Raw genomic sequence first — 17,180 nt, forward strand, 5'->3', positions numbered from 1 at the left:
GAAAATTTGTATTAACAAGTAGGAAGCACACAGGGTGAGGCAGAGGCAGATGGCTCAGCCTAGTCTACAGAACCAGTCCAGGACAGAGAAGGCTATACAGGGAAACAAAAACAAACAAAAGACCAACCAAGCAAACAAACAAAAAACAAAACAAAACATAGGCTTGGAGTTTGGAATAGGGATGTGAAGAGGGTAAGAATTTTTGGCCATTAGTATTGTCCATAAAGGATAGACATTCCACTTGGGAAACAGGAACCAGTCACTAAGCCTTAATGTAAGTGGACTGAAATAAGGAGCCTCCTCTTTTTACTCTGATTCCATTACCACAAACAAACTTGTATTACACTTTTCAGGCTCTCCTGCTACCCACCCACAGACTGAAAACATTAGGAAAAGTTTAGATTCGTCATGTTAACACTAGCATTCTGTGGGCCTGATTACTGTGAAGGATTCCTAAAATCCTGACCAATTCTGAAGGACATTCTTAAAAAGCTTCAAAAGAGCTGGTGGACCAGGCATAGTGGGTGGCGCATGCCTGTAATCCCAGCACTCTGGGAGGCAGAGGCAGGCAGATCTCTGTGAGTTCGAGATCAGGCTGGTCTACAAAGTGAGTCCAAGGCTATACAGAGAAACCCTGTCTTAAACAAAACAAAACAAAAACAAAAATCTTCAAAAGATGATACCCAGATCGTACTTCTCTAAGGAACACTGCAAGGGAGATCAGAAAAGAGCCACTACCTGGCTTCAGTACAAGGCATGTTATGTTTGTCTAGGACTTTCTTTCTTTCTGAAGTTTGACCATCTTCATAGAGTTTGGGAGAAAAAGAACAGAGTAGGCAAGTTATAAATCGTAGCACCTGTTGGAAAGAGAGACACAAGGAAGAAAACCATGGAAGTGGGCAAGCAGCTGTAGAAAATATGAGGTGTGGATGGTTTGTTCTTCAGAGAAATAGGTCTGGGGCGTCTGGGAAAGCTTGCTCAAAGGTTCTGACCATTATCCAGAAGAAAGAGAAAAGGAAAAGTTACACCCTGAGTTAGAACACAGGCAGGGGCCAGGCTCAGCAGTGTAGACCTGCAATCATCAGCCTGTGTGTGTGCTGTCTACAACTTCTTTCTAATCAATAATTTTTTTTTTCCATTATTTGAGAAGTCGGGCGAGTTGGAATGCTAAATTCTTCCATCAGGGAAGATAGTATGTCGCCTTTGGAGTTTTCCCTAATAGTAAATGGTTTTTAGATGGTACTTTTTTTTGAACAGGAGGCTCATCTGGAATTATGCAGTTCAGGCTGGCCTCAAACTTGAAGAGGTCCTCTTGCTCGGCCTACCCAATATATTACAGCTGTGAGCCACCGTCCCTGACGCACTATTTTCTATGCCTTCTTTTTTTTGTTTTGTTTTGCTTTGCTCTGGTTTTTAGGGTTTTGTGTTTTGAGACTGGGTCTTGCAACAGCCCTGGCCTGAAAGTCACAGTGCAGACCCAGCTGGCAAAGCTCCGCTTCTGGGTGAGCAACCATGCCCAGTTATTTTTCTATGCTTTTTCCCCCTGAAAGTACCTCCAGTTCTAGGGCCCAATATATCCCAGATATAAATATCCCTGCTCCAGCTCTTGATCCTATAAAACATACACTCAAGCCTTGTCAAACCTTATTTTCTGTCAGTTCTTGTAGCCCTAACTTTCTTTGAAATGAGGGTGTGTAGGATGGGCTGTGGAGCAGGGAAATAGGGACAGTAGGGTGGGTTGGACGGGTGGGCGGCCTATGCTCTCATTATAGAACCCTGGCATGTTGAAACTCAGGGTTAGGTTTATAGATCAAGTTGGCCTAGAACTTAGAGAGATCCACCTCTCTATGCCTCTAGAGTGCTGAGATCAAAGGTGTGCACCACCAAGCCTTGCCTAGAAAATGATTGGAAAAAAAAAATATTTTTGAGATGGAGTTTAATGCAGCTCAGGCTGGTCTGAACTCTGTGTAACCTGAGGGTGACCCTGAACTTAGGAAATTGGTTTTTAAAGCATGCTAGAGTAAACAACAAGATATTTAGAGCCATCTAAGTGCTCGCTGACTTAAAATTGTCATAACATTTTCTTTATATAATTGTGATTTAAAAATAAGATGCAAATTATTAGGGAAGCTATTACACATGGAATTGCATAAAACTTCAAATAAAAATTCCCATTTTTTTTTAATGATCACTTTGAACTTGATCCTGTGACTATATTTTAGTATTGAGTTTTATGGTTGAAATGGCTTTATGCAGTTTTTTGATTCAGACTTTTTGATGATGAGTCCCTCATATTCTGAACACTCATTATCATTGAGAGACTGTGGTCACATAAGTGGGTGATAAAATATTTAAAACCATTTTACACAGCCATTCAAAATTTACAGTTCTAATTACATCTAAAGAATTGAACAACTCTTCCTTTTATTGACAAATGTAATGCCATTTCACCTTATAATGCAAATGGGTTTTAAACCCAATAGAAATTTTATATTAATATTTCTACATTGAGCCAAACATAGCAGCACACCTGAAATCCCAGTGCCTGTGAGGCGAAGACTGGGAGGTCAGAAGTTCAAGGTCATTCCTTACTACATAGTAAGTTCAAGGCCAGCCTGGGCTACATGAGACCCTGCCCCAAATTTTTAAATTAAATTTATATTGAAACACCAGCTCTTAGAATTTACTTGCACTGACAACAAACAATCTCAATGCTGTTAAAAGGCACTGTCAGTGTGGCTGCAGTTCTAAGGTAGACAGACTGATAGCTCCCTCTCGGAGTAGTGGTGCACGCCTTTAATCTCACTACTTGGGAAACAGAGGCAGATAGATCTCTGGGAGTCTGAGGCCAGCCTGGCCTACAAAGAGAGTTCCAGGCTTTTCCAGACTGCACAGTAAGCCCTTGTCTCAAACAATAAATAAAAATAAAAGCCTTTTAAAATATTTAGAATTTCCAAAACAATCAAGCCTTTATTGAGGGCAATGAGAATATTTTAGGGTGGGAATGGCTTTTATAGGACATTAAATTCCCTAATTTTGAAGAAGAGTGAAATAGAAGCTGGCAAGGGAAATGAGTGGTGCTCTGAGTCCTCCCCTGGGTATGGATCTGGGCTTTGCTTCTTGCTGGGCTTCTAAATTCATTTAGACCTTTTTCTAGCAGGTAGTTCACAGGAATGAAAGAAACAGGTCTGAGGCTGTCAGTTGGTAGAATGCTTGCCTCCCAGGAAGGAAGCCCCTGGCTGTCATCTCCAGGCCTGCTTGAGCCAGGTGTGGCAGCAACCCTAAGAGGTGGCTACAGGAAGATCAGAAGTTCAAAGTCATTCTCCCTACATGTCTAGTTCTGGGCCAGCCTGGGATGCATGAGACCCTTGCCTTTTAAAACTAAACCAGAGACAAAACCTAATGTGGTTATTTAAATTTTCTTCCTTGACATTTGACTATCTTAACAAATGTCTATGAAATTGATATGAAACATTGAACATGTATGTTACTTTGTCACTTACTCCCTAGGGGTCTGAGGGTTTTGTTTGTTTTTGGTGGCACTGCAGAACTTGATCTGCTAGCCTCACATTCACAGAGATCCATTTGCCTCTGCCTCTGCCTCTGCCGCCTGAGAGCTGGAGTCAGAGATGTGAGAGCTGCTACTGCCTTGCGGGACCCAGTTCTTTTGAGTGACTATAATTCACTTCAGAAGGACGAAACACCATGTAAACTTAAACCTGTCAAATAATGGCCTAATGGGATAACTGGAAGGAAGGAATTCTGCACCTAGCATGTTTCACTTAGTTCATGGCTGCATTGATTACATTTTTCCTCTACATTGTCTATGAAATTTTATGACAGACATTAAGTGTGAAAGAAACTTTAGGAATTATGTCCCTCAAATCCTTTCTTAATTAGCACACCATGTTAGTCTTCCAGCGTACCGGAAACATTTATTACTTGTCTCTCTGCTCTTGACCGTGGCTGTGACTTTAAGTTCCTGCCTTAATTTCCCAGTAATGGTGGATTGTAGCCTGGAATTGTAAGCTGAATAAATCCTTTCTCACCTAGCTTGCTTTATGTCAACATACTTTATCACAGCGACAGTAACCAAATGTAGGATTGTTGTTGAAATTTTTGTTCGTTTTTGAGACAGGTTTCTTGTTTTGTTTGGTTTTTTGGTTTTGTTTGTTTGTTTTGTTTTTAGAGACAAGGTTTCTTTGTATAACAGCCCTGGCTATCCTGGAACTCACTTTGTAGACCAGGCTGGCCTGGAACTCACAAAGATCTGCCTCCCAAGTGCTATCATTAAAGGCGTGGTCACCACTGCCTGCTTGGCCAGGGTTTTCTTTGTAGCCCTGGCTGCTGTGAACTCACAGAGATCGGCCTTCCTTTGTCACAGGAATGCTTGAACCAAAGGCATTCATCACTACCGCCCAACTGAGATTTTTATTTTATAGAAAAGCCGCCTTTTTTACAGGACATTAAATGTTTTTTGTTAACAAATGATTTGTTTCTACAATACAGTCATTAAATGTTGAAGTGCTCTCTTGAATAAGGCATCTCAGCTCTTAGAAATATGTGCTGAAAGTTAGGCTTGGTGTCACAGGCCTTTAACCCCAGCACTTGGGAGACTGGAATAGCCCTGTGAGCTCACAGCCTGGGCTACCTAGCTGGACAGCTAGGGCTACAGAACAGAGACCTTGTTTCAAAACATAACCCAAACCAAGCCAAACGACAAAAACCTCCAGGCAGGGGTGGCGAACGCCATTAACCCCAGCACTGGAAGGCAGCGGCAGGCTGTGAGCTTGAGGCCATCCTGGTCTACAAAGTGAGTTCCAAGACAGCCAGGGCTATGCAGAGAAACCCTGTCTTGGAAAAGAGAGAGAGAAAGAGAAGAAAAATAGCAAAAACCAAAAGTGAAACCACACCAAAGCAAATCAATCAAAACCAAACAAGCAAATAAAAAGGAATATGTGTCAAAAATTCTCAAGCTAACCTCTGTTACAAACACTTCAGTCTTGTTCATACTCTTCATGACCACACACCTTTCACAAGTGAAAGAAGCTTTTTAGCACAGCAATGGAAAGGACAGCAGCTAGGCTATTTCTGGGTGCCAAGAATATCACATTCTTTCCGAGACATTTTTTTATATGATAGTAGAAGCTAAGAGGCTGGATGACATTAAAGTATTCCTTACTGTGTGGAACAAAGACTGTTTCTAAAAACTTTCAAAAGGTCAAATTCCTACATAGTGGAATATATTTTTAAAACATAACTAAACTTATTTTTTCCCCCTTGTCTCTTTGAGAACTTGTTTGTCTAGAGTTGAACGATTCTCAGAGCAGCTAAGGCAGCCATCTTCCCTTCTGGCTTTCCATCAATTCTAGCATTAGATTCTGTACTGTCTCCTGTGTTGTGAGTTTGAATTTCTAAGCAACAAAGATAACAGAGTAGGAACAGTGTGGTTTCCTATTTCCACTTCTATTTAAAAGATAGAGGTGGGTGGAAACTTAAAGAGCCCACCCCTTATCAAAGGTGTTTATGTTACATCATCTAAATTAATCTTTTGTTGACCATTGGTTGGTTAACTAGTTACATGGAAGATAAAAGTTACTGTGAATCAAGAAGCTAAGTGATTGTTTATAATCATAGCTAACAAAAGACTGGAAGTGAATTCGAAGTCAAGTCAGAAACAGAGAGAGCACACCAGAGAGACAGAGGCAGCCAGACTGCCATGAGTTTGAGGCCAGCCAGGTCTACAGAGCATGAGATGAACCAGGTCTCTCTGTAAGCAATTCCCCTTTACCCTTGACCCTGCCATACTGAAACGCTGTAGTGGCATCCATGGGCCTTTGGGCAGGATGACGATTATGGCTACCAAGCAGCAGCCATAAATTGACAGCCATAATTGACCCAATGACTTGAGAAAAATGCCATTAAAAAAAAAATGTGAGTTTCTAGGTGTGGTGACACACACTGTAATTCTAGTGGCCAGGAGGCTGAGGTGGTCAGTCTGAGCAACATGGAAAGAGCTTATATCCAGAAAAAAAATTAAGGTATAATATTAAGTCTCTCTTTTACTGTTCGTTTTTTATTAATTTTTTGAAAGATTTACATTTTTTTAAATTTTATTTTTATTTTATGTGTATAGGCGTTCTCCCTAGATTGCATGCACCATATGTATGCCTGGTGCCTGCGGAAGTAGAGGAAGGTGTTGGATTCCCTGGAACAGGAGGGGCAGGTGTGAGCCACACCTGTTGGGAATCAAGCCTGGGTCCTCGGGAAGAGCAGCCAGTGCTCTGAGCTGTTGAGCCACCTCTCCAAGCCCTGTTTATTTTTGTTAAACTTTATTATTATTACGTGTATTTATGTATGATATGTGCTTGTAGGAGTGCCTATATGCATGCCACAGTGTGTGTGTGTGTGTGTGTGTGTGTGCCACCAGGACAGGTTCTCTTCTCAGGGGTAGAATTCAGCACAGCAGGCTTTTTATCCCAGCCATCTTGCTGGCCCTGAATCACCTCTCTTACTAGCAGTTTGGCAGAGAATTTTTCAGTGTTCCACTGCTCTGACTTGACAGTACAGTGATGCCGCCCCTTCCCCACTTGGTGGCCTCAAGCCTTACAGGCAAACTGCTGTTCTTCAAGCCTTTCCCTTTGCCCTTCCTATTTATAGGTTTTGTTCTTTCTCCTTTAGACTTCAAGCTGAATTCACCAACGACTTTTTCCCTCCCAAGTAGTGTGAAATTTAGATGTTAACTATGTTTTACTCGTCTAATTAGATGTGTGATTGAGTAGAAAGTAAGTCACTAGCTACTTCCTCACAAGAGACAATCTCTCAGAGAAGAGGGAAACAGCATAACTTTGTAATAAAAGCAAAATATGGTTTCATTTGTGCCAGGGGGATGAATTCTTTCCCAGGGCTTTCCCTAAGAAATGAGGATGAAAGATAGGTAAATCTTCTCAGCCTCTCTATCTGTCTCTCTATATAAACAAAACATATCTTGAGGTTTTAAAAATGAAGCTGGGATATCTAATCATCTCTTTCTATAGAGTTACCTCAAAAAAAATTTTTAAAGGGTTTCAGGGTATAGTCCTGGCTGGCCTGGAACTTACCATGTAGATCATGCTAGCCTTAAACTCAGAGAGATCTGCCAACTGCTGCAGATTAAAAACTCGAGTTTTTGTTTTGTTTTCTGAGACAGAAGATTTCACTGTGTACCTTGGCTGACCTGGAACTTGTTCCATAGAGCAAGCTGACCGCAATCACTAGAGATCCTCCTGCCTCCTGAGCACAGGGATTAAAGGCGTGCACCACCACTGTCCAGCTTCAGCATTAACAAAACAAAACAACATACAGTTCCCATTTTGCTGAGGATTTTTATTGCTCAAAATATGCTCTGTAGTATCAGCTATTCAATATAAATTCCTTGGATAGATTTTATAAGATAATAAACCAAAAAGAAAGCTCTATAACAAACATAAAATATTTGATTCTTTTCTTAAGAAATATGTACAGTTCATCACTCCCAAATGTCAGTGCATCACCTAGAGACAACAAGCAGCTCTCACCTCACCCCTAGAATAACAGAGTCAAACCCATTGTTCTTGGCTATCTACAGCAAGATTGATAGTAGTATCCTGGCTTTCCAAGTACTCCTAAATTCTTTGACCAAATAGCCTGGAACACCCTTAAAGCCTGGTATGTCCCTTCTCTGTGCCTGTCCTTCCTTAAGCGTGCCACTCGTGTGTACATGACTGGTAAAATGCTCGAAAAGACTCCTCTGTTGGAAACCTGAGCAGGAGGGAGAAAGAGGTGGGAGCGGCCTGTGAGCAGTGGCCTTCATTTATACCCATGCAGACGTCAAATATCTCCCCAGCTGATTCCTAAAGGAATGGGCCTATGGGGGGAAGTTGTCAGTGAGCAGAGAAATCAGAATGAGTTTCTTTCTTCTAGGGGTTCTTAGGTTTTGGTTTTGACAGGATTTCATAGGGCAGCCTCATCTTGAACTTATAGCGGAGTGTGACCTTGGAAGTGCTGAGATATACTCATCACCACTGTGTCCAGCGAGAGGGGTAGGTAATAATTCCAGCTTTACTTTAAATTTCATATTGCAAAATAACCAGCTTTGTTTTTCTAAAGAGTTAATTTGCCAATAGCCTACTTCTGTGTGGAAGCTGCACATTTGAATCCTATAACGAGTTTATACATGTAATTGCCATAGAGTATGTTACTTAAGCCATAGGTTTTTTTCATTAATTAATTTAATCACTTTATAGCCTGATCACAGCCCCTCTGTCCTCTCCTTCTAGTCCCACCCTCAAGCCCCTCCCTACACCCCACCCTCTTCTCAGAAAAGGGGGAAGTTCCCCATAGGTACCAGCCCACCCTGGCACATCAAATTGCAGCAGGACTAAGCAAGTCGTCTCCCACTGAGGCCAGACAAGGCAGCCCAGCTAGGAGAAAGTGATCCAAAGGCAGACAACAGAGTCAGAGACAGCCCCTGCTCCAATTATTAGGGGACCCACATGTTGACCAAGTGCACATCTGTTACATATGTGTAGGGGGCCTAGGTCCAGGACTTTGGTTGGTGGTTCGGTCTCTGTGAGCCCCCATGGGCCCAGGTTAGTTGACTCTGTAGTTTTTCTTGTAGTGTCCTTGACCCCTCTGGCTCCCTCAATCCTTCCTCCCACTCCTCCACAAGGCTCCCCAAGCTCGGCCTATTGTTTGGCTGTGGATCTATGCATCTGTTTCCATCAGCTGCTGGATGAAACCTCTCAGAGGACAGTTATGCTAGGCTCCTGTCCAAAAGCCCAACAGAGGACCATTAACAATGGCAGGGCTTGGCTCTCTCCCATGGAGTCTCAGGTTGAGCCAGTTACTGGTTTGCCGTTTCCTCAGTCTCTGCTATGCCTTTATCCCTGCACATCTTGTAGGCTGGACAAATTTTGAGCTGAAGGTTTTATGGGTGGGTTGGTGAACTCCTTCCTCCACTGGAAATCCCACCTGGCAATAGGAGGTGGCAACCTCAGGCTCCATAACCCCTGCTGCTACTAGGAGTCTCAGCTAGGGTCAGCTAACAGAATCCTGACAGTCTCCCTTGTCCCAGAGATGCTCCCCCACACCTGATCCCCACCCTCCTTCCCCTGCTCACCTCCTCTCCCACCCAGTTTCCCTCCCTCCATCTACTTTAGATGACTATGTTATTTCCCTTTCTGAGTGAGATTCAAGCATCCTCCCTTGGGCCTTCTGTGACATGGATGGCTAAAAGATATATAGAACATATTTTTTCTTTTTCTTTTTCTGTTTGTTTGTTTTGAGACAGGGTTTCTCTAGGTAGCCTTGGCTTCACTTTGTAGGCCAGGCTGGCCTCAACTCACAGAGATCAGCCTGCCTCTGCCTCCCTGAGTGCTGGGAGTACAGGCGTGTGCCACCGAGCCTGGCTGATAATGTCATTTCTTTTAAGTGATTTTGTTAGATACACACAGAGGCGTGTGTTTCCTCCAGCTAGCATATCACACTGCTCTGGGAGTGCCAGGAAGGAATTCAGAGAAAGCAGAACTTCTTGTCCTCTGCACCGTAGGATGGGCATGCATCCATTGGAGATATTTTACTATGTACACTCACTTCTTCAGCTTCTAGGCCCCAGGGCTGGCTGCTCTAACTTGGACATCATCACGGTTGACTGACTGCTTCGGGGTCACCGTTCTGCTGCCTGGGGCTGACCAGTTTCGGGTCCAGGATGTTGGCTTTTCTTGGCAGCTGCTACAACAGTCATGTGTTTGGAATGCCTGGCTTTTGACAAAACCCTACATCAAAGGGCAAGGTATCCAGTTTCACAGATGATTGCCCAAGTCTTTGGATGATGCAATGCAAAGGACTAGGGTGTTAGCTACATCGAGAAAGAACTCTGACCAATAGAAATAGGGAATGTGGCGTTTCACTTACTATTTTCTCCTTATTAACTTACTGCCCAGTGGCAGCTTTTTATGTGGCTGAAGTTGTTTCCCAGCTATTCCTGCCACTTCTTTCACCCCCCATCTCCCTATTTCTCTTCTTTCTTTAAAAGAATCTATTTGTCTGTCTGTCTATCAATCTACCTGTCTATCATCTATCTCTACCTATCTATATGTATTTTAAATCATATACACATTAGTATATGCCATGTGTGTGTAGGTCAGGGGTGTAGGAGCCTCTGGTGTTACAACCAACTGTGAGCTGTAACATGGTTCTGGGAATTGACATGGGTTGACATGGGCTGAAATGGGTTCTGGGAATTGAAAGAACCAGGTCCTCTGAAAGTGATACCTTCTTAACCGCTGAGCCATCTCTTCAGGCCGGAGCCCCTTTGAGACAGGGTCTCCCCTTTACTCCAGCTTCACTCATCCCTTAGTCTCCCAAAGTACCCCTGCACGTCTTTTAAAAACTTATTTTATGTGTAAAGGGGATTTGCTTGCAAGTGTGTCTGTGTACCACCTATGGCTTGCCTCGGGTCCAGAAGAGGGTGTTATATCCCCTTTGGCTGGAGTTACAGTCGTGAGCCAGTGTGTGGATATTCGAAATGAAACCCAGGTCCTTAAGTAAAAAGGGATAGAGGTGAGGGTGAGGAGGTGGAAGAGGGATGGAGAGATGGCTCAGCAGTTATGAAATGGCTGTTCTTCCAGAGTACTGGGCTTCAATTCCCAGACAGCTCACAACTGTCTGTAACTCCAGTTCCATAGGATCTGGCACTCTCACACAGACATGAAGGTAAAACACCAATGCACATAAAAGCAAATAAATCTTAAAAAAAAATTCTCCAAAGCCATGAGGCCACAGGAGGATTGTGAGTTCAAAGCCAGTTTAGGCTACAGAGTAAAAGCCTTTTTCTTTTCTTTCTTTCAGGTCTGCATTTTTTTTTTCCTTAAGATTTATTTATTACATATATAGTGTTCTGCCTGCAGGCCAGAAGAGGGCACCAGATCTCATTATAGATGGTTATGAGCCACCCTGTGGTTGCTGGGAATTGAACTCAGGACCTCTGGAAGAGCAGTCAGTGCTCTTAACCTCTGAGCCATCTTTCCAGCCTTTTCTTTCTCTTTCTTTTTCTTCTTTCTCCCTTCCTTCTTTCCTTCCTTCCTTCCTTCCTTCCTTCCTTCCTTCCTTCCTTCCTTCTTTCTTTCTTTCTTTCTTCCTTCTTATTTTTGGAGCAGTTTTGAGAAAGAAATAGTTTACAGAGCTTATAACTGAACAGAGAGAAGTAGGCGCTCCTGGCCACAAGCCCTCGCATAACTCTTCCCTGCTCGAACCATCACCCCCCTGGGAGAAGAGGTCAGGGCCTCCTACCTGTGCCGATGTTGGCAAATCTGTCGGGACCGTCTTCACCAAGGAATGTGGATTTGGCTTAATAAAACTTGGTTTGAGAACAGATTGGAATTTACCAGCTCAGGCTCATCCAAGCCAGAGCCCACCAAAGTGAAAGGCAGCCCAGAGACCAGGAGCAACTTCGCAATTGGCTACTGGATCGACCTAATCCAGTTTCCCACTAAAGTGAATGAAGGGACCAGAGTGGTGGCTGCTTCCAGAAGTTGAAGGAGAAATTGGAGAGCGCTGTCTGTGTCACCTGGACAGGAGGAAATAAGTAACAGTCGCTTAGGTATAGCAGCCTTGTATCTGGTGGGCCCCGGGGCCTGTTTATCCGCCAAAGGGAACAACTCCAGCCTGATCCGCTTAGGGTACCCTAAAGCCAGGTACCAGCATGATGTTGCCAAGCTTCACTGAACCACAACATCCATGGGAGCGTCTGCAAGCTTGGTCTTGGACTGGAACGTCAATCCAAATGAATACTGTACAATCGTTAGTTTTAAACTATTTGCCAGACAGGCACCCTCAGAATTTAGTGTACCTCTCACTGTCGTATGCAAGCATTGTTAAATGCTGTGTTAGATCCAGGTGAAGGATGATTCAACTGGAAGATGTTACCATTTCTGAGGAGCGGAACTTTGTTTCAGAAAGGTCCTTTCAGCGGTGACATGGCTCTGGAGGGGCCCCTCTATTGCCACGTTTCTCTTTTTTAATCTAGAAATGGCGTGGAAGTTGGCAATGCAAAGGCTCTTTGTAAATCTGCACTGAGTCCAAGGATGAAACTGTGACTCCCTGGGCACCGAACCTTTATGTCCTACCCTAACTGCTAAAAAGTACGAACACGCCACCGAAACAGACCTTTCTGGGCAAATCTTCATGTCCTCTTCCCACCCTACCAATACCTGTTTCATGCCATGAGTAGTCCGAGAGTGTAGTCAGGGGTGAGCGTGATGGAACCAATCCTTCAGGACTAAATTCTTCCCTGTGTTGTGGTGGTTTGTTGTTGTTGTTACTATTATTATTATTATTTAGATTTTTCAAGATAGGATCTCTCTGTGTAGTCCTGGACTCACTTTGTAGACCAGGCTGGACTCAAACTCACAGAGATCCACCTACCTCTGCCTCCCAAGTGCTGGGATTAAAGGCCTATGCCACCACCTAGCTGGTGGTTTGTTACTTACTTTATTCATTTATTTGTTCGTTTATTTATTTTAGACAGGGTTTCTCTGTGTAAAAACGATAGCTGTTCCTGGAGCTTGCTTTGTGGACCAGGCTGCACTTGAACTCACAGAGCTCCTTCTGCCTCCCGAGGGCTGGGATTAAAGGAGTGTGCTGCCATGCTCAGCATATTTATTTATTTATATTGTGTTTATTTGTTTGTTTGTTTGTTTACTTATTTATTTTGCCATTGCACCAGAGCATAAGACAGTGTCTGGAATCAACAGCTCCGAGCTGGGTGTTAGCCACACCGTGACATCACTGTGGGTCTAAATTGACTTCTGTTACAGTCTCTCACTATATATATATATATATATTTTAGCAGTTAAATGGAAATGTTTCAGAGTCTTCCATTCTGTATGGAATTAGATCCTCTCCTTCAAAGGCTGTGATTACCATCACTTAAAATAAAGCTTGAATAAAATGTTGGGGAGAAAGGAGACAGGAGTTGAAGCTTCTGCAGCTGAGTGGATAGCAGCCGCACTGACTCATATGCTGGGGTGATGGGCAGTTTGGCTGGGCTGGATTTGAGGCACACGAGGGATATTCTGTTCATTCTGCCTATTTTAAATTTTTTTAAACCTTGAAATAAATGCCACGGTCTTTTTGATTTGACCTACCCCTTGATGTTTTGAGAGTTGTTCATTCTATAAATAGGTTTGTCTGTAGCATCTTGTGTGGGTTAGAAAAATCAGGAGTCCTGGCTAAATCATGTTGCTGAGAAAAACACTGCTATAGTGTCAAGATTGGGAAATTAGATGTTAAACTAAGTTTAGTGATAGCCCTTAGGCGACAGGAAGGACAGGAATCAGAGACCAGTCTGAGCTACATATATGGAGTCCAGGAAAGACCATGTTTCAAAACAAAACAAGAAAGAAATTAGACGTTTCTAATGCTTGGGACACAGGGGAACGTAGTTTGCTGGCGGCAGAGTATATGCACTTATCATGTACATGGCTTTGACCTCAGTTCCTAGCATCAAAAAGAAAGAAAAATGTTTATTTTCTCAACAGCAAATTGGGTAATAAAATGTGCACTCTTTTAGGAAAATAATAAAAAATGTTTTTAAAGAAAGTAAACATTTTCTTTACATTGAGTCGCACACACATTGCTTTTTCGTAATGGAATACTTTATAATCACTTATCATTTCCTCCCGGCTCAATCAAAATCAATCTTCTGTTTGTCATTTGAGCATTTGGATCAAAGTCTAATTGCTGATCATGGGCAAAGTTCGAGTTGAAACTCCACGTTGTGGTTCTGATCTATTTTCATTTATCTTCATATAGTATCTCCACAGTTATAATTAAATAATAATAATAAAAAACAGTTGCCAAGCATGGGAATGTGTGCCTGTAAGCTTAGTGCTTCAGAGGGTCATGCTGGAAGATCAAGGCCGTGTGGTCAAGGGCAGCCTGGGCTTTTCACAAAGCTATACTAAGTGTCCACCGAAGTGTCCACAGTGTGGGCTATTCCTGCATTGCTGTCCTTGCATCGGGCTCCATGGCAGAACGCAGTGGCTTGCATCCCCCAGGGGGCCTACAGTAGGGTTCCCCTTACGTCATTAGTTCATAGTCTTGCAGTTAAGCACAGATATTTTGGTGGATCATTTTTATGTATTTATACTCGTGTAGTGGCTTCTTTCTGCAATTCTCTGACAACTTTCCAGTACCAATCAAACCCCACCCCCCCTCTGTGAAAGGAACTTTTTACTTTCCTGCTTCAAATGTTGTCTGGAAGGATTACTGCCTCCTGCTAACCTAGGCCTAGTCCTGGAAGTTTCTAGCCTCTGTGCGATCTAACCTAGGCCTAAAATGTTTTCAGCCCCTGAGACTTACTACTTAATAAGCTCACCCTTTCTTGTTCTTATTGAGCTCTGGGTTGGCTGGCTTACACTCTCTCCTGACTAATTTATTCAATCTGGCTTTTCTCTCAGCTTCTGAATTGTTCTGCTTGGCCTCAAACTAACTCAAGCAATCTGCTCTAATCTCCTGGTTCCTTCTCATTCTCTGCCTCATTTGGTTTTCACCTGAGTTCTCTCTCTCCAATCTGTCTCTCTATTACTGTCCAGGTAAAACTGCCTCCTCTGTCTGTCATTGCCCCCTAAGTAGCTTCCCTTTCTTCTCTCTTCTCCTGAGAGTTGGGCATCTCCTAGTCTGTCAAGTCTTTCATTCGTTACTGTTTCTGCCACTCAGTTAGACATCACTTTCAAACATGGGTGCTTCCTTCTACAAACTAACTTTACCTTCATTGTTTAGGATTAAAGGCATGTACCACCTCGCCTGAACCTAGTTTTCTATCTATCTATCTATCTATCTATCTATCTATCTATCTATCTATCTATCTATCTAACTATCTATCTATTTTTATCTGAAACTTGCTCTATACTAGACTGGCCTTGAACTCAGATCTTCAGATCTGCTTGCCTCTGTCTCCTGGATTAAAGGTGTTTTGTTTTGTTTTTTGGTTTTTTTTTTTTTTTTTTTAAATTTAGCTGGGTCACACAGACCTAGACCTAGAAGGGATGTGGATGTGATCTCTTGCCAGAGCAGCCATGTTCTGCATTTAAATTCCTCTGCATCCCTCCATCCCTTCCTCTTTCCCTATGTAGCCCTGGCTGTCCTGGAACTCTCTAGGCCAGTGGTTCTCAACCTTCCTAATGCTGAGACCCTTTAATATAGCTCCTTGTGTTGTGGTGACCCCAACCATAAAATTATCTTGGTTGCCACTTCACAAATGTAATTTTCCTACTGTTATAAATAACAATGAAATATCTGATATGCAGCCCCTGTGAAAGGATCATTTGACCCTTAAAGGGGTCATGACCCACAGGTTGAGATCCGTTATATTTTAGGTAGACAAGGCTGGCCTCAAACTTACAGAGATTCTTTTTTACCTCCTGAGTGCTGAGAAGAAAGGCATGCACCACCACAACCCAGCTAATTAGAACTCTCATTACTAGATAAAAATAGAAATTTTGACATTTAGATTTATTTCCTTCTTTAGCCTTTTAAGAGAAATTTTATTTTAAAAAGAAAGGAGAAAGGAAGGAAAAAAGAAAGAAAGAAAGGAGTAGGTGAACTATAAAGGTCCACCCTTTGCCACAAAACAAAAAGGAACATCATCCGTGTCTCAGTTTTTATGGATCTTCCCACAAACTACTTTTCCTTCTGACCTGAAGGGGTCACTGAGAAAGTAACACAACTCACCACACCCGTTGCTTCTTTTGGTTCGGGTTTTGGCTCTAAACCCTTGTGCGACCTCGTTAAGGAAGGTCAGGTTCTTTGGGGCTTGTTAACAGTTCTGGTTTCAGTCATGCTTTGAGATCTGGTTGGCCACATGAAGAAATATGGAAAGAGAGAAGGAGAGAGATGGAGAGAAATTCCAGGCTCTCGGTTGGTTTACTCTTCACTGAATGTCTTCCGGGAAGAAGGGAACCCAGGGGAAAGGAAACACTAACCGTCCCACACCTGAGGGCACTGAATACAGCGGGAGAAGGTGGAAGCCCATAGGTGACCGTACTGGGGTCAGGGGGCAACCCTATGCATCATGACCTTACCAAGTGGATCCCTGGTGGGAATTAGCTCTGAAGAGAGGAAAAGCCGGGAGAGGCAAGCAGTCCATGAGCTTTTACCTAGCTGGGTTGGCATATACTCATTGTCCTTGGTGGAAATAATGCATAACATTGTATGATCTGTTTTTTTCCACCATCTTAAGCCGTTAAATTTTTATGTTTATGTCAATACTGGGGATTGAACCTAGGGCTGATGGGCAAATGCTTTACTGCTGAGCAAAACCCCTCAGCCAATTACTTTCATTTATTTAAAAAATTTTTATTTTATGTGTATGAGTGTGTTAACCTGCATGTCTGTGCATCTCTTCTTCCTGTGGAGGCCAGAAAAGGGTATTGGACACCCTGGAACTGAAGTCACAGACAGTTGTGAGCTGCTGTATGAGTGCTGGGAATCAAGCCCTGTCCTGTGAAAGCACAGTTCTCTTAACTGTCATCTCTCCGGCCCCTCCCCCCTCCCTTTTTTTTTGTTTGTTTTTTAAATATAGGGTCTTAGAAAATTGTAGAGGGATTTTAATCCAGCAACAGGGCTATTCTGGCTGGAATACAGACACACCCTTAGCACAGGCCTTTAATCCCAAACAATGAAGGTAAAGTTAGTTGTTAGAAGAAGCAGCCAGATTGGGGTTTGTTCATGATTTCACTGCAAATCAACAGAGGTAGTTGAAGCCAGAAAACAGCACCAAGAGAGAAAAAGAGGAGGCAGTTTTCCTGGGAGAGTTTTACATAGACAGGATGAAGGGAACAAGCTCTACACAGGTGAAGACAGAAAAAGCCAGAGAATGAGAAGAATCCAGAAGATTAGAACAGACTAGTAGAGTTAGTTTGAGGCCAAGCAGAGCAATTCAGTCAGAACTGAGAGAAGCGAATTTGAATCCGTCAGCTTGGAGAAGCATTTGAGCCAGAACAGCTGAGTTGAACCAGCTAGCCAGAGTTCAGAAAAAACTAGAAAGGGTGAGTTTATTCAGCAGTAAGTCTCAGAGACTGAAAACATTTTAGTCCTAGAATAGTTTGTACAGAGGCCAGAAACTGCCAGGAGTAGGCTGAGGTTAGCAATAAGCCTTG

General features: G+C 42.9%; 1 pseudogene; it reads left to right on the forward strand.

Annotated features, from left to right (window-relative positions):
- The first annotated feature begins 10,791 nt into the window (after nt 1-10,791).
- LOC129671559 (voltage-dependent anion-selective channel protein 1-like) lies at nt 10,792-12,096 on the forward strand (annotated as a pseudogene).
- The last annotated feature ends 5,084 nt before the right edge of the window (nt 12,097-17,180 follow it).

Source organism: Psammomys obesus, unplaced genomic scaffold (genome assembly GCF_907164565.1).
Source record: "Psammomys obesus unplaced genomic scaffold, mPsaObe1.curated_primary_1811, whole genome shotgun sequence".
Classification (NCBI taxonomy): Eukaryota; Metazoa; Chordata; class Mammalia; order Rodentia; family Muridae; genus Psammomys; species Psammomys obesus.